We start from the raw sequence: 18,828 nt of genomic DNA on the forward strand, positions 1-18,828 counted from the left end.
TCTCTTGGCTGTCCTCTTCTGCCCGCCTATATAAAAAAAGTAATTGCTAGTATCTCATAATATTTTTGAAACCCCATTTGGAGAATCCACTTGCTAGTGTGAACTTCTGCGTAACTATGGTGAATATGTGTGGCATTTCTGAATGAGTAGATTCTTACTACCAATAATGTAAATGATAGTGCTTTGGAAACGTGCTAGTTTGACAGCTCTTCAGAGATTCAAAACCCAACAATTTGAATTCACTTGGCATGCATATGGCACAAGTTGCCAAAGCGTGCATAGTTCAGGCATCCTGTGTAATAATAATCTTCTTTAACCTAATGCTACAAGTTACCTTTAGACAGGTTGTTAGTTTTGGGGTTTGGTAGTTTTGTTTGTTTGTTTTTAAGATTGACTTTTATTTTCATGTTTGATATCACAAGCACACTTTTCCTGGTAGTTACAGATAAGAGTTTTCTTGAACAGGCATATCAACAACTTGCAGTGTTGCAGCACAGACCCGGCAGTACCTGTCACAGCAACCCAAGGCAGAGTTGTACTCGGAACATATTCCAAGGAAATATAAATGTAAAGTAGTGTCAAACAAGTGATGGCGTTGGAGCAAGATAACTGGTTACGTATAGTCAGCATGTTCTGGTGCATATTCTACAATGCTTCATCAGATCTCCTTTCTGACTAAACCAATATCTTCTTTCCCTCTTTATCCTAATGTATATCCTAATGCTAATGCTCTTTATGAGTTGTCAGACATGTATTTTATATGTTATTGTTTCAATTAAAGTAGCGCAACTGAAATAATCCATCATGTGTACAGGCAACCAGTGCTTTTGCAGGCATCATATCAACACAAACAGCACGCCTACAAACAAGGCCAGTACAAACAGCCTGATCCTGTTCTTATGCATCAGCAGTTTGGTCTTGCATGTTAGGTTCTTGCAGTTGGGTCATGCATACAAATGCACACACAACCTCCCCATATTTGTGCAGGAATGGGTCTCACCAGTAGCTTATACACACCTGTGGTCTTCCCCAAAGCAGACACTTGTCCCTGGTCACTCCAGTGCCATACCTCAGATTACTTTTGCCCATCGATTCCACTTCTTTAACGTCTGCGCCTAAATTTGGTGTTTGTGACACCTTCACCTAGATGCCATTAGCCTTGCATAGTATGACCAATACAGTCCCCTTGGCACTGTTTGCCTTGTGAGTTCCGTTTCCCAGGGATTGGCTGGGCTGCTCTCCAGTGTGGTGAACTTCCACATGGCTCCCCCTCACCTTCCATGAAACCCAGCCAGCCCTCACTGTACTCCCTGCAACTTGTTGCACTTCTCTCTCTGTTGTGTGTTACAGCCAGCTGTTTCTCTTGACATGCTTTGTAGTTTTTCATGTGCATCTGTAATTTGGACATTAGGAAGAAGTTCTTCACAGAAGGAGTGACTGGGCATTGGAATGGGCTGCCCAGGGAAGTGACGGAGTCACTGTCCCTGGAGGTTTTTAAGAAAAGATTAGATGTGGCATTCAGGTCTAGTTGACAAGGTGTTAGGCTGGACTTGATGATCTTAGAGGTCTTTTCCAACCTAGTTGATTCTGTGATTTTTTTGTAGCACAGTGGCATTGACTTATGGTCTAGTTATGACCTGTAATGGTCCTTGCTATGGTTCTGCTGGTTTTATTATAAATTCAGTGCTTATAAATTCTCTGTATTTATGCCTGTCAAATGGATAGGAGCATGAGGCCCGCAACATGAATATTAATATTTTATTTTGTCAAATGCCCCAAACACTTAGCCATGTGTTATGTGCATATATATATATATATATATATATAGTCTCCATTATTAAAATATTTTGAGAGTTCAGGAGTTACATGAGTTAAATATTGCAGTTCTTGCTAACTGAATCAAAATTTGTCTTATAAAATGATATTATTTAGTTGTCCTGATATGTGACTGCTAGTAGTTAGTTCTAAAGTATTCATTTCATGCTGTGTTGCTGCCTGTCACAGAGGTGTTATTAATATTTTAATTATGTATATCAGTGCCACTGACAATATAAAACTACAACGTGAATACAATAAAGCTCTTCTGCACAGGCTACATTTGTGTTCTATGTTATTATAGATTTTTAATTTTAATTCTATAAAATCTACACTTGAATTTAGACGTTAGTTGTCATCATAGCAAATAAAGAGTCATTCTCTGTCATAAGTCGTGTTGGTTTCATTAATGTCAGCAGAGTCCTACTGATTTACACCAACAAAAATGACACAAAAACACTTGTTATATTTTACTATTTCTCCTATGAGGTTGTGCTACTGCAGTGTTTCATGACTCCTGGAATAACAGTTCTTTCCCCCCCCATCTTTTCCTCTCTGTGCTGTCACTGTTTTGTCAGCCACTTGAGATCAAAAATATCCTTCCCTAGTTTGAGTAAGTGTAGAAAAGGGTTTGATGTTGTGGTGTTTGTCCATAGCTATTTAGGAGGCATTTTAATTTTTACTTTTTTGTTAGAGATAATAGTCAAAGTGTGCTTTGTTAATGGGAAGCTGTCTGCCTGTAGCTTTTCTGTCTTCATTCTGCAACCATCGACACATAAATGTTTATGGATGTGAATGGATGTCTTGTCAGCCCCATAGCAGCACCCAAACTGCAAGTAATTGAGCACCTACTCCGCTTAATTAGGCCTACTGAGTTCATTATGGGGACCATGATGCACATCTCTTAGCTAGGTGTGTTATGGGGTTATTTTATTGGAACATGGTCTCAGCTGTGACTCAGAAAGAAAAAAAAAAAAACCTACTCAAGAAACAGGGTTCTTCCTGCACTGCAGTCACAGGAATAGTTGCAGTGAATCCTGTGATTAGTGCATCCCAGTAAGCCTTAAATGAGCTGGTGCGGGTACCCATACAAATCTTGCTGGTACTCAAACAGCCTCAGGTTTAGGCTGATGTGAAGTTGGGCAGGCTAAACCTGTACTGTGCTCTGCAATGCAGCAGCTAGGCTTCTCACAACACCCAAGCACACTGGCTGAAAACTATATTTCAGACTTCTCACAGCTTGCTACTCAAGTATTCATTTTTATAGATACTTGTCGTTAGTTATGGATTCAGATTTTCAGCCTCACCTGTCTTCTGATAGAAAAACTCTCTAGAGGTGTAGTAGTCTTTTCTGCATGGGAGAATCTCATATATTTTGTTGCAGTTAACAGACTCCTTCTTGTATTGCTGGCTTGCATCAGCAGTAGTGTGGTCAGCAGAACTAGGCAGCGATCAGCTGTAGTGTGGCCAAACTTTGTGTTCAGTTTTGGACCCCTCACTACAGGAAAGACACCGAGATGCTGGAGCAAGTCCAGAGAAGGGCAATGAAGCTGTTGAAAGGTCTGAAGCACAAGACTCATGAGGAGCGGCTGAGGAAACTGGGGTTGTTTAGCCTGGAGGAAGGGAGGCTGATGGGAGACCTTACTGCTCTCTACAACTACCTGAGAGAGGGTTGGAGCAAAGTGGGGGTCAGTCTCTTCTGCCAGGTTATAAGTGACCAGATAAGTGAAAATTACCTCAAAGTTGCACCAGGAAGGTTTAGATTGGATGTTAGGAAAACTTCCTTCATAGGGAGCATCATCAAGCACTGGATCAGGCTGCCCAGGGAAGTGATTGTGTAAGAAACTCCGGAGGTATCTGAAAGGTGTGTAGATATGGCACTTATGGACATGGTTTAGTGTTGGACTTGGGAGTTCTGGGTTAATGGTTGGGCTCAGTAATTTTACAGGCTTTTTCCAACCTAAATGATTCTATGATTCTCTGAGAACTTGCAGCTTTATTCTGTGAATAATTTTTTTTCAGCTTCATTGCTATTTTGGATGAAATAAAATGTAACGTTTCTTTTCTTCCTGGTTGTTCCCTGACTGGAACAAAAAGTACTCCACTTTCAGTAATTCATTTTTTTTCTCCACAAAATGGCCCATTCAGAGCTAGACTCACAAAACTGCCTGATGATTGGAAACTACATTTGCTTTTCAAAGTAATTCATGCCTTTGTGTTGGCCAGTTTTGTCTTCTTCCTGGTGAGGTAAGCTTATGATTCCTGTTCCCCATGCAAGATCATCCAGCACTCAGCATTCCTGGCCATGATGGTACAGCTTCATGTTGTGTAAATGTGAATGAAATGCTCACTGAAACAGAGGAGGGACCAAGTATGACACTTGTCAGATGACTCATTTGGCCTTGCTTCAACTTGCCTGTGGGTTATGTTTCAATGAGATTTGACTGATGGACTTTGCAAGGCAGCCTTGTGCTGAGCAGGTAACAGTCAGTTATCCTTCAGTGCTGTGGGAGCTTGCTTGATGCCCATATTTTTATTTTAATAAACCTTCAAGTCACATTAAAAGATCTTATTTTTAATTTCTCATGTAAAATCACTTAAAATTTGATGATTTAGTCTATGCATATCCTCAAAACATTTTTTTTTTAATTATTGGTTTATAAGTCTTTTTACCCCACTCTACTAGTTCGTCCTTTTTCACATTTGACAAGATATTTTTTTAAAGTAGCCACTAATTTTGCACGTGTGCTATAAGTCTCAAAGACAGTGGTTCAGAGGTTGTGAAAATGTGAAGAGTTTAGTATTTATCCTAAGAAAAGCAGCACTCATTCCTAGACATCTGAAAAATCTTATCTGTGGTCAAGCATAGCTTAATAAAGGTGAACATGAATAATAGTAATAATAGTGGGTTTTTTTCTTATTCTTGATCCAATTATATAACCAATAGCTAACACAGACCATTACTTTTTGTTGCCCTCATCAAGTCATTCCTTAGGGAATATAATGTTTGGGAAATTAAGTCATATATTCCCTATGTGGTTTATGTTCATATACATATGTATGTGTGTATACAAAAAGCATTCCCTTCCTTTGAGGTAATTAGCTATAAAACTGACTTACTACAATTCCTTATGTGTCCTATAATGAGCAGTAGTGCTTTACTCATACACTGCCTTGTATTTTATCAGTATTATGTGGTTTGTTCCATTCAGTTTGGTTTATTTTCTGAGAGTACTTTAGCCTGTATTATTTGGCATATACAGAATAAAGCAAACTATTTTAAAAACATTTATCTAAGGTTAGAGATTAAGATGTTATTAGATACTGTAATGCTTTGCATTTTCAGTAAAGCTGTATTTAGAAATTGAGGGTTACAGGCTCTTTGGGAAGGACAGACTGGGAAGGCAGGAAAGAGAAGTCATCTTATAGGTGAAACAGCAGCTGGGAAGGGAGGAGCTCTGCTATGGGGATGAAATGTGAGCCAGCTCAGTGTGTAAATCAGCACATGCAGGTAAACCAACATGGGTGATACTACCAACATGTAGTGAATCTACTATAGGTCACCTGATCAGGAAGAGGTAGATGAGACCTTCAGACAACTGGAAGTAGTCTCTCATTCACACACATTGGTCCGCATGGGGAGTGTGAAACCACTCTCATAACTGCTGGTGTGCAACATAAAGTGATAGCTTTGTGGCACAGATGATTACAGAGCCAACAAGAGGCGATGATTTGCTGGATGTCATATGTGCAAACAGAGAAAGGCTAGTTGGGGAGATGAAGGTCAGGAGGAACCTTGGTTCCAACGGCCATGATAAAGTGGAGTTCAGGATCATGAGAGGAGGGAGCAGGGCAAGAAACAGGATCACAGCCTTAGACTTCAGGAAAGCAGGCTGTGGCCTGTTTAGGTATCTGCTTGAAAGAATCACATGGTATCCCATGGTATCCCATGACCCTGGATTGAAGAGCAGTCCAAGACTGATCTTCAAGAAGTGTCTTATGGTTTATGGAGTACACTGTCCCACTCCACTCTGCACTGGTACAGCCTCACTTTGAGTCCTGTGAGCAGTTTTGGGCACCACAACAAGAAAGATTTAAAGCTATTAGAGACCATCCAAAGGAGAGCTACAAAGATGGTGAAGGGACTAGGGGGGAAGACATAGGAGGAGCTGCTGGGATCACTAAGCTGTTCAGGCTGGAGAAGACTGAAGGGAAACCTCATTACAGTCTACAGCTTCCTCATAAGGGGAAGCAGAGGGGTAAACAGTGATCTCTTCTCTCTGGTGACCACTGACAGGACCCAAAGGAATGGCATGAAACTGTGCAGGAAACAATTAGGCTAGATTTTAGGAAAAGCTTCTTCAGCCACAGGGTGGTTGGGTAATGGAACAGGCTGCCCAGGGAAGTGGTCACAGCACCAAGCCTGACAGAGTTCAAGAAGTGTTTGGACAATGCTCTCAGGCACGTTGTGTGATTCCTGGAGCTGGTTTGTGCTGATCCTTCTGAGTCCTTTCAAACTCAAGATATTCTATGATTCTGTGATCTTCTCCAAGATTTAATTTGGTCCATCCAACAAGTAGGCAGCTTGGAAGCAGGGAGAGGTGACCCAGGAGGAATAGGGATACTGTCCAATTGTGCAGGAATGGGGTCAGGTAAGCCGAAGCCCATGGTAAGTTGAATCTGGCAAGGGATGTGAAGGACAACAAGAAGGGATTTTACAAGTGCATTTGCTAAATAGATGAGGGTCGCTGCTGACAGAGGACACAGAAAATGCCGATGTACTCAGTGCCACCTTTGCTTCAGTCCTTTCTGGCCTTTAGCAATTGCAGACCCCTGAGACCAGAGGAAAAGTCTGAAGCAAAGACTTGTCCTTAGTGGAGGGTGATCTGGTTAAGGAACACTTAAATTGAATGTAAACAAGTCCATAGGGCCTGATAGATTGTATCCAGGAGTGTTGAGGGAACTGGTTTATGTCATTGTGAGGGCACTCAGTTATATTCAGAAGGTTGTGGCAATCGAGGGAAGTTCCTGAAAGTGGGAAAAAACCACACACCACGCCTCTCTTCCAGAAGGGTAACGAGTGGGGGATATGGGAAACTACAGGCTAGTCAGCCTCACCTTGATCCTGGGAAGCTGATGGAGTAACTAATCTCAGAAATTATTTCCATACACAGGAAGGACAAAAAAGTGATCCAGAATGGTCGTTGTGGATTTGCAAAGAGTAAATGATGCTTATGCCATCTGACAGCCTTCCAAAATGATGTGGCTGACTTGAAGGGAGAGCAGTGAATGTTGTTTACTTTGAAGATGTTATGGAAGACTGCTAAAAGCCTCACTAAAGTCAAAGACAAGCAGATGAAGTAATGGTGCAGTAAGTGAGGTGGATGGAAAAGTGGCTGAATTGCTGAGTTGAGAGGGTTGTGTTCAGTGGGTCAAAGTCCACTTGGAGGCCGGTCACTAATGTGGTACCCCAGGGGTTGATACTGAGCTCAATATTATGTAACATCTCTGTTAATGACCCTAAGGGTGGAGCAGAGTGCACTTTCAGCAAGGTTACAGATAGTAAAAAAAAAGAATTGGGTGGAATGGTTGATACACTGGTTGGGTGTGATGCCATTTAGCGAGACCTTAACAGGCTGGAGAAAAGGGCAGGCATTGAGTGAGGGACAACCCCATGCATGAGTATAGGCTGAGGCCTGATCAGCTGGAAAGCTGCTTGGTAAAAGAAGACCTGTGGTTCCTGCTGCTGTACTCCAAGCTGACCATAAGCTAGGAATGTGCCCTTATGACAATGGCAGCCAGCAGCATCCTGGGCTACAGTATGAACTATATTGCTGGCGGGTCAAGGCATGTGATCCTTCCTCCCTGCTCAGCACCGGTGAGGCTGCATCTGGAATCCTAGGTCCAGTTCCCCAGAGAGGTTGTGGAGCCTTTATTGTCAGAGGTATTCAAAACCTAGCTGGACAAAATTTTGGACAATCTGCTCTAAGTGGTCCTGCTTGAGAAAGATCTGTTTACAGCTTCAATTGCTCTGTGACTCCATAGCTTCCCTAATACACCTCCTCATCTTCCAGCAATCTGTTAGTAGATTGTTAGTGCTTCCTGTGCAGAAGTTGTGCTTAAAGAATATGTTTGCATTTTGACCAGAAATTGCTTGGGTGTTGTTAAATGTATTTAGAGGGCCATGTCTGCGAATCTTTCTTCACATGATACTTCTATTAACTTGTGTAGAATGAAACTTATGATGCTGATGCACTTCATGCTCCAAAACTTCTGTTATCAAAGCCTTTATTGCTTTTATCAATTAATTTTCACTAAAGCTGCTACATACCTTCTCAAAAAGATCCTATTGTTTTAGACACCACTGAGTTAGAAGCCTCTGTAAATTAAGCAGTACTGTATGAAGTTTTCAGGGATGAGAATTTAACAGGGCCATACAGCTGAACTATTAGAATGATCTTCAATATGCTCATGCATGTGCCATTAACACTTTCCAAATAAAGCATGGTCATAGGTTGGGGTTTAGCACAGGCTGTAGGGGTCTTGTAGTCCCCACAAGACTTTTTGGACCTCGTACACTCTGTTGTGGAGGTTGAGAGAATAACTACAGTGAGAAGTACAGCACAATAATAATGTTGGCACAGGCTGTTCTGGGCCACTTGCTCTCAGAGCCAGTGAACAGCCTGTGGGATAATTAATCTATTGGTATTGCTATAGTGACAGAAATATTCTAGGCTAATAGTGCTTCCATATTACTTGGAAATACATAATAGGGAGGTGGGGGACACGGGGAATATTTTAGTCCTTTTGCAGAACAGGACTGGTTCTCTGTTGAGGAGTACCTGGGGAATGATAAATGAGGAATTGCTTGGAGAACACTTCTATCTTAGTAAGGCTACATTTTCGGTTTTCATTATATATGAATATCCATTTTTGTCAGTTATCCATCTGGCTGAAGTTATTTTTTTTCCAAAGGAGATTTTTTTTTTTTCCTAGAAAACCCAGGTTAAAGAAATTATTTCTCTTCAAAACTTGATAAAGGATACTTTAAACACATGCTGTCTATACTTGAGAAGGTGCACTATGTTGTCACTGAATTTTACAAAATATATGAAGTGTAATGTTATTACCAAGCTGCTTGAGGCTTTACATTGGTTAAAAATTGCATGGTACTCCACAGCCACTGTGACCATCAGCAAAGGCAGTGCCTATGAATGGAAAACTTTGGCAGGTAAGAGCAACAGTGCTGACAGGAGCAGGTATGCTTTAAGGAGAGATTTATCATCTGAATGGCAGAGAGAGTCAGTGAATGGGCTTGTTCTCAAGCTTGATTTATGTGCCACTGTAGCTTGCTTGGCACCTAATTGTTATAATGGATTATTCCTTTATAGTTGCTTAGAAGGCCTTAGAAATTCCTTTGAGATATGGAGGCACATGTTGACTCTGTATTTAGTCTCACAATTAGTTACAGGATGCCTTTAATAAACAAACAAAGTAACAGGACTTTTCCATGGAAGTTAATCTTGTCATTGAGGCAGAAAATGCCTGTTACCTATCAATTGTATTAAGAAGGAGATCCACAATATGTCTGTCTGCTTTTGATTGTTGTGAGCAAGGCTGAGGCATTTTAGACTCTTTATATGTGAAAGTCGCCAAAGCATTTATAGCACTGCAGGTTGCCAAGCAAAGAGGTGCAGAAACTTCATGCATCCAGAAGCTTCAGAGGGGTGTATACAGAATGCTTCATCTACTTTCTGTGTATGATTTATCGTGGTCTGTATCTGAATTACTGAACAGAGCAGCCAAGCAATACCTTCAAGCTGATATGTTCCTATATTTATGGTTGTATTTAATCTGACTAAAGATAAGGTAAGATAATCATATACCCAGTATATTATCCAGTGTGCAGTACATTAAAAACAGAATGAGAAAAGCCCTCCCTGAGAAACAGTGAAAAAATTTGTGCTGGTGTTGTTTTTGTATTGTGATGGATCTAGAAATAGAGAAGTTGTAGTTGTTAACAGAGATAGTACTTTTTACTGGGATGACAGAGATAGTTTGGTGAAAAAAGGCAACAAATCAAACAAAACCAAATCCATGCTTTTGGGAAACAAGATATGGTTAAAAGGTTACCTGTTTTTCCAGGTATGAAAAGTTGCTCAAGTAATTTCCTATTAGGTAAACTGGTAGTCAAAATAATTTTTGGTGCCTATAGACTCATCTATTTTCATTTACTACCCTTCTCACAAAAATACCATTGCTGCCTAAATAAATAGGTTCTGTAAAACCTTGCTGAAAAACAGTATGCTTTGCAGTGTGCCTGAACTTATTACATCATTCCTCATAGAGCATTCATTAAGATCATAAGGATGTGAGCACTCCCTAGAAGTGCTCCCAGTTGGTGTTGGACTTGGGGTCTCGTTTCTTGTGTACTTGCCCAGGGGACAGGCACATGATGGGGAATGTGCTTCTGGTGTTGCCATTGATGCAGCTGAGCTTTGCTCCTGGAGCTGTCAGGAGTGGGAACCTATTTTACTGGACTATATCCAGACAGACAAAAAAATAATTTTAGAAGTCAGATGGTACTTGTCTTACAGCGTCTCCTCTGTGGATGTGCTTCCCCAAAACTTGGGGGACCTTGCTTCCAGTCAGTAAAATCTCAGCCCTAACTTGAAAAGACTGAGAGCTTGCTGCTAGAGCCGAGGACATCAAATCCCTGCTCTACCAGACTTACTACTCAGGCTTGGAGGACACCCTGCACTGTGGGTTCAAACTCGAGACAGAATGCTGTGCATGCTGTACCCAGGCCTTCAAAATGATAAAGGCAGCCCTCAAGGCAGGTGTCTGCCTTGTCATCTTCTGGACAGCTGAATTTAAACATTGGAATGGTGCTCTAAGCTCATCAGCATGAGTTCATTCCTTCCTGCGGGACCCCCATCTTTCTGATCATGAAGCAATGAGAAATGTGAAAGTTTGTATGGAGCAGGTGATGATGAGAGCAGCATGTTGGATTTTCATTTGCTGTTTGTGGCCTTTGTGGATACTGTGAAGTAAGTCGTCTCCATATTCTTCTAAGACTATAAATAATTTGGGATGGAGGTAATTTTCTTTCCTGAGATCAGATCATTTGTCCGTGATTTCACTTTTTTTGGCACAGAAATGTGTACTGCAATGCTTAGCATACTTGTACCAAAGCTGAGCTTTCAGAGGCTCATCCAAAATTAGGAAGGACAAAGTATTGCATCAAACCTTGCTGCCTTCTGATCCAAGCACATAATGTGCTTACACAAGATTATTAGTATGCAACCCCCCCAAAATATTACTTTTTTATACGTACAGTTATATTGAATGTAGGACAGCACTTTACCATATTTAGTAAGTACTGCTCATGTTGCTTTGTGCTTGACCCACCAGCATCATTCACAGGATGCAACAATTACACAAGATAAGCTTTATTAACAAATTCAGATTTATATGATGGATCTTCTTGCTTTGTAGAGTCATCTGCTTTGAAGTTTCTTCTGATCAATCATTAGCATATCTATACCTACTGAAGAATTCTCTTTTTATCTTTTAGAGGATATGTCTTTCTGGCTAAAAACACAGCCATTTCATTTATTTAGTTTCAGTTTTTATAGTACAGTCTGCCATCCAATTTAATATTTATCAGTAGTAATAACTGACTGCCAGGGTATTTTCAACATTAATTCCGGGTGTCTGTGCACTGGATAGTCCTGCATTCAAAATTACTAAGCAGACCATGCAGGCAGACACTTTGGCTGTAACTTGTTTGCTCATTTATATACAGAAGAATGGAGATGAATAGCTAATTTTGCTGCAGAGAGTTGTCTGCTCTGAATCCCAAATGCTCCATATTTTATAACTCCAGGAGCCTGGTCAAACCATTGTAGCAGCCTTCCACTGGTAGAAAGGATTAATTGTTCCAAATTTCCTTTTTTTTTTCCTTTCCTCTCCCCTCCTCTGCAACTTTCACTAAAAGAGAACCTGAATCATGATGTAGAAAGCAAGTTAAAATACTTCCAGTATGACCGATTTAAATTTCTCCGAAGGGTTACACTGCAAGTGTAGTCTTGACTGAAGATCCATAAAGGAAAGCATATAAAAAGGCAAAGGAAGACACACTGCTGCAGAAGACTTGGATATGCAGATTTTCCCAGCTGGATTGTGCCATATTGTTTCAGTCTAAGAGATTGATCTGACCCTAACAGCAGATAAAATGCAGCTTTATGCCCAGCTGTTCAATATGGAAGCTGCATTGCAGCCTCAATTTTACAAGAGCTGTGCAAAATGGAAATGAAAATCCAGCCTTCCCATTGCCCTCAGTTGCAGCTACGAGGAGATCTAAGAGGAAGAGACAGGTTTTGTTCTTGCAGAAAGCGTTCAACTCACGCTCATGTTTTATTTCATCTGGCAACATGTACCCAGCTTCAGGGTTGGATTAGTGATGGCTTTTCCTCTGAGGATCTAGGCTCTAGTGTAGAAGATTTCCCAAGCAGTGTAGTCATTGTAACTGTGAGAAAAGAGGGTGCCGGTGGCCATTCCCTGGGATCCGTACAAATAGGCTGTAACTGGGTTTGTGTGTGCTGGAGTAATTAGAACCCTTTAAAGTTAGAAGTTATTTTTGTCTCGTTACTGTGAATTTACAGTGCCTCACATTGTTGTAGTAGGCTTTTGGTGAATAAGAGAAAACAGAGGTTTTTAATATAAAGTGAACATGCTTCCAAAATGGCTTTGTAACTCTTTTTGTAAACTCATCCTTCTTCTTCCTAAGGTTCCTCAGTCTTATCTCTGCTTTTGGAATGTCTGAGAGATAACTGAAAGCTTATCTATTGGTTGTTAACCCTTTGTTATCATTGGTTGGGTTGTAAGACCTCCTGGAGTCCCAATGGTCACTTTGTAATCCCCCCCAAGAGGTATTTAAGTCGCTACCCAGAACAATAAACTCTGTCTGCCTCTCCCCTTGTTGCTGCTGTCCTGTGGTCTCTGCGGGGACCATGGGGTCCACGTGGTGGGGGGGAGGGGGAGGACATGCTCCTCTCCAGGACTGGAGGTAAAGGGAAGCCTCTTGCCTAGAGTCCCCGTCCCTATATCCACCTTCAATGTTCATCATCACATTTCCCATTTTAGTCGGAAATGTCCTTTCAGTGTGACCAGAAGCACAGAGAATGCAGGGTGATGAAGTGCATTGAGGATAGCCATGCAGTGTTTGATGGATGGGGAGACAATAATGTTGCCAAGACTTTCCAGTGTTTTTCTATTTCCCACAAAGACCCCCCCTGTCTTGCCTAGGCTGTTTTACCCAGGTGTTATTCTAAGTCAGGCTGCCTGTGGATTCAGAGAGGAATTAAATGTTGATTGATGTTTGCACTAAGCTGTAAGAAAGCATCCTGGTAGGAGAACAAGAAGTTGGGGTTTTTTGTCAGTCTCTGGGAAGGGGCTGGAAGTAAGTTATGGAAATTATAAAGGTTTCTAGAAAGTTTTCCTTGTAATTTTTCCTTCACTGAGAGTCTGTCATGTCACAGGTATGATGTGGAGTGTTCCCAGTAGTCCAGAAGATTGCCTATGAATTTCATCTTGGCAGTAGCAACACTTTTCCCATGCTGTACACAATTAAGAGGAATAGAGAGGTTTGCTGATGAGTGGCTTCTCCTCTGATGTCATCTCTACCAACTGTCCTTTCCTTCCCATTCATCCTTCTTGGCATGGTTTGACTATGAAAAAATTCACCCTGCACTTGGTGTACTCACATTCCTTGGATTTTGTTTCTCCTCTCCCATCTTTACTCTTCAAAGATTGTATATATGGCTTGGGGATTAGCTGATGCTTGGGTTTTGGCTCTTGTTTTCTCCCCCCAAGATGGTGCTAGTGAAGATGGGATTTTTCTTTTACACCTGGGTACTCTGAATTGTTGCCAGGCATCTACCGATATTTGAAAGAGAAAAACTTAATGTTTACCTAAAAAGTGGTTTCATTTTTCTATCCTTCTGTCTGAGGAGAAATTTCATTGAAGAACTGTAACAGATTTATTGCAGAATATTTTCTATTTTTTCTGCAGTTGCAATATTTTTTTTGTTGTTGTTGCTGTTTTTTAAAGCTTTATGTATTTGAATCAGACCATAATCTGGAGTAGAAATACAGGTCCTACCACTGGCAATAGAATAACCTACATAACTCTACAGAATGTGGGTGCAGAAGTTTAAATGAGACTTCTTCTAAAAGGCATTATTTTGTTCTGACTATTTCACTTATAGCAAAACTATAATGGTCAGACATAATGTCCCCTGAATTGCTGATGCTTGAGTGGATCTTATTCTTTCTGCCATAGAGAGTACATTGTAAACCATATTCTACAAGGATATGCATCTAACTGAAAATGTTAAAACTTTTCAACATCTGTTTCTTATGTTTATGAATCTAAGTAGTAGAGTAGTAGAGTTTAACAGAACAGTGAGTAGGTTACTTACCCACCGCTAAAGAAGACTTGTTTTCTTTTCCCAGATGTTTTAATTAATTTTAGAAAATAGTAGAGTGAGCCATGCTTTTTTTGTTTGTTTGTTTGTTTGCAGTTGTTTTAAACCACTAGTGAGAGTGTATGACTCATGTTTCAAAACAGAATTCAGAGAGTAATTTAATTTCCAGATGTATTTTTTTCTCTCATACCCCCAAATGTGAATTATGTAGTTTTTGAAGTTAAACTGCTTGGCAGAAATAAATAAAACTTCTCGAATTAATTCTTTGGAGTTCTTGATTTCTGGAATAACAATTTGATTTGCATATTTTGTTAAATAAAAATGCTATATGATTAAATTATGAAAATGTGTTCCATTTATAGACTATATGTGATCTGAAAATAAAAAGGTTGGTTGGTTGAGTTACTAATGATGTAAAGAACTGTTTTCCTTTTGAGGAATTTGTGCTTCCTCTGTGGATTGACCTCTTATCCTATTAAAAATTGGTCTACTAAGTGTCCAGAAAAGGATTTCTTACTTTCATTTTGTAGGCTGTGACATGACCAAGTGCATAATTCCTGGATATGTCAGCAAAGTTATTATATGTAGAATAGAATCATAGAATCATTTAGATTGAAAAAGACCTCTAAGATTATCAAGTCCAAACATTAACCCAGCACTGCCAGATCCACCACTAAATCATGTTCTCAAGTGCCACATTTACATGTCTTTTAAATACCTTCAGGGTTAGTTCCCTTTGCAGCCTGTTCCAATGCTTGACAAACCTTTTGGTTAAGAAATGTTTCCAGTATTCAATCTAAACCTCCCCTGGCCCAACTTGATACCATTTCCTCTTGTCCTGTTGCTAGTTACCTGGGAGAAGAGACCAGTCCCCACCTCTCTACAACCTCCTTTCAGGTAGTTTTAGAAAGTGACAACAATATGGTCTCCTTTAGAGAGACTTCCCCTTCCCCAGACTAAACACCCCCAGCTCTCTCGGCTGCTCCTCATAAAGCTTGTGCTCTAGACCCTTGACCTTCTCTGGTCACGCTCCAGCACCTCAGTATTTTGCGTGTGTGTACACGTGCATTGCCAAGTTTGTGGTGTTTAACATCCTGTGGTGGGTTGACCTTGGCTGGCTGCCAGGTGCCCACCCAGCTGCTCTATCACTCCCCTTCCCAGAGGGACAGGGGAGAGAGTAAGGAGGAAAAAAACCCAACTTGTGGGTTGGGATAAGGCAGTTTACTTAAAGCAAAAAAGTAAAGTGAAGCTTGCATGAGCAGAAGCGAAAGATAGCAGAGTTTATTCTCTACTTCCCATGAGCAGCGATGGTTGGCCACTCCTGAGAAGCAGGGCTTTGGTACATGTGACATATTCTCAGCAGGCAGCCATTAGACAAGAAATGCCTGCCTTCCTGCTCCTTGTCTTAGCTTTTATATCTGAGCTGACATCATATGGTCTGGAATATCCCTTTGGTCAGTTTGGGTCAGCTGGCCTACTTGGGTTCCCTCCCAGGATCTTGCCCTCACTTGAGAAAGGAATGACACAGTGCTGGTGTTGTGCTCAGCAGTAGCCTAAACACCGGTGTGTTATCAACACCCTTCCAGCTGCCAGTGCAAAGCAGAGCACTGTGAGGGCTACTGTGGGGAAATGAACTCCAGCTCAGCCAGACCCGATACACATCCTGAAGCTGAAGGAGGTGGTGACCACTGTGTGGTTTGGTGGGAGAATGTTGGTCAGTGGGAGTGATGGGGAGATGGTGGAACAGGGGGCAGGAGGCTGGGTGAGTGCACACACATCCACAGAATTAGGGCACAGGGTGGCATGAAGGAATTATGACCTCAGGCTGGTGGCTGTGCTCTGAAAATAGGGGATTTCCTTCTTGCGTTGCCCTGGAGCTGCTGGTCATGCAGATGTTTTAATGTAAGGGTCCTTCAGAGACTGCAGGCTTAGGGCAGCTTTTCTGGCCAAGCACAATTTAAACAGCTGCTACTGAAGGCCTGACTCCCATTTCAGCCAAAGTGCATTAGGCTGCTCTGACATCAGTTTATATGCTCTGTAAATGACAACACAGGCTCCTTGTCCCCGTGTAGCAGTAGGCTCAGACCAAAGGCAGACTGTTTGGCTTGGCTTTTCATTCCTTGGTAGAAATGCTCTTTACATTAATTTCTATAGCAGACTTTTAAAACCAAAGTTCATTATACTTTCTATGGGCACTAAAATGAAAGCACAATATATTTTCTAAAGAGTCGAGCATATAACTGATATAATTAGACATTTACTGCTAATGGTGTAAATCCATCCTTATGAGTTTCAGAAGATAAGTAAGAAATGAAAAATTAATATATTTCAGAACATTACTTATGGGTTATTTTCTTCAAGTTTGGCCTGTTCCGTCAATCTGACCTGTATATGTACAGAAAGAGAGACAACAGTTTGCAGGCTAAAAATGTGTATAGTATCAGTACAGATTTTTAGTTGCACTTGAGTTCTTGAAAGTCTGAATCTTTGAAGTCTTTGTTTCAGCACTGTAGTTAACATAAAAATTATGCCAGTGTTGTTTTTAATTAAAAAAAATCCATATTCCAAAATAGTTTTTGTACTTTTTCAGTTCTGAAAATTTGAAGACCTTTAATTATGTCTTTTATGAGATGGGGCTTTGCAGTTTGTCAGTATTTAGATTTCAGAAGAGAGTGATATGTCTTTGGCTTAATCGAAAAGCAGAATTCTTCTGAAGCCCAAAGTGAGAGTTGTCATAGGTAGGAATTAATGGGAAGATCTAGGTTTGATAGAAGTTAATGATAAATAAAGAAGTTAGTGATAAATTCTCCTTGATGTGCAGGAGGGGCAGCATTTCTAGACCACTGGAGCTGTTGTAGGTATCAGTAACATGGGCTGTGGTCATGGTCTGTATATATGTTCCAGTCAGAGCTGATGGGGCTGATTGTGATGATAACTTTCTCTTTTTTTGGTGCCCTCAGTGGAGATTAAAGGGGATAGTGAGTTCTCAATTGCAGAATTGCATGTTGCATGTTATTTTCATAAATTGACAATTCTAAAGTGATTTTAATTAAACATGAGTTTTATGTACTCTTTTTAAACTGCAAAAATGCTGTATTAAAATCTTTTTATTTCTGCCTCATCAAAATTAAGATGCCTATTTAGAAACCCTGCAAATCTCTAGTCTGTATTGTTTACAAAAAGAAAATGTGAAGATCGTGGAGCAATATGTCCTGCATATGTTGCAAAAGAAATTTCCTTCCTTAACTCAGTACTTTGTTATATTTTTCTCAAAGTAAATTTTTTCAAAAAAATTAAAAAAAGATTGCAATAGGGGAAGAATAGTAGAAGAGCAAAATGCAGTATTAAAATAGAAAATATGTCTAAATACCTTTCTTTGCTTTTATGATTTTGCTCTGCTGATGTAACACTGGTCTGTGACTGTGGCTCTGTAAAGAGTTACACAGCTCACTGCCTATTCATTTCCTGTTTCATTTCCTAAGTTGTAAAGGCTTGCTTTTTTCTGTAGGAAAAGAGTACAGTCCTAGTGTCTTAAACTTTGCAGGAACTTAATGTAAAATTATGACTTGCTGGACTGAGTCCCGAAGAGGGCCACAGTCTGAGGACTGGAGCACCTCTCCTATGAGGACAGGCTGAGGGAGTTGGGGCTGTTCAGGTTGGAGAAGAGAAGGCTCCAGGCAGACAGTAGAGCAGCCTTACAGTACCTACAGGAGGCTACAAGAGAGCTGGAGAAGGACTTTTTATAAGGGCATGTAGTGACAGGACATGGGGTAATGGCTTTAAGCTGAAGAAGGGGTAGGTTTAGATTAGATATTAGAAAGATATTCTTTACTGAAAGGGTAGTGAGGCACTGGAACAGGTTGTCCAGAGAAGTTGTGGATTCTCCATCCTTGGAAAAGTTCAAGGTCAGGTTGGATGGGGTTTTGGGCAACCTGGTCATGCTTTGAGCAATCCCCAATAGCAGGGAGGATTAGAACTAGATCCTCTCTGAGGTCAGTCCCAACTCAAACCATTCTGGGATTTATATTAAAGTGTATCAATAATCTTATAAATATTTGGTATATTAGTTGTATTACTAATGATGGGTTAAGAACTGGCTGATTATTAACTTGCTGAATAAATTCCTGTGATTTACATGTAGGATTTTGTGATCAATGTATGTTGTTCTGTTCTATGGACTAAGCCACTGGCCGGGACAAAACATTCCAGCTTCACCTGAATATACATAATTTAGTTTTTTGAGATTCTAACATAGCATTTTCTTTCACTTTCTTAGGCTTTGAAATAAGATTGTTTCACTAAAACCCATGACCTTCATTCCACAGTGTCTGAACTCTCATTCTAGCACGTTTTGTTTGCTTGCCTTATTAAGAGCTTCCACTATTGATTTACAGTGAATTGGGACTTCTAGAGATGAACAGGGAGATTTGATGTACTGATCAGCCTGGCTGCAACTTTCATCATAATTTATTTTTTTGTGTCAAGGTTACTGTAAATCACACTTGTGTTTCACCTTTTTCTT

The 18,828-nt window shown here is 40.5% G+C and overlaps 1 protein-coding gene across 4 annotated transcripts in view; it reads left to right on the forward strand.

The window, feature by feature from the left end:
- The window catches only part of FRMPD4 (FERM and PDZ domain containing 4), a 298,391-nt gene that overhangs the window by 200,526 nt on the left and 79,037 nt on the right, over positions 1–18,828 (forward strand). The window lies entirely within an intron of this gene.

This window comes from Myiozetetes cayanensis, unplaced genomic scaffold, assembly GCF_022539395.1.
Source record: "Myiozetetes cayanensis isolate MyiCay16 unplaced genomic scaffold, myiCay2020 scf5-8, whole genome shotgun sequence".
Classification (NCBI taxonomy): Eukaryota; Metazoa; Chordata; class Aves; order Passeriformes; family Tyrannidae; genus Myiozetetes; species Myiozetetes cayanensis.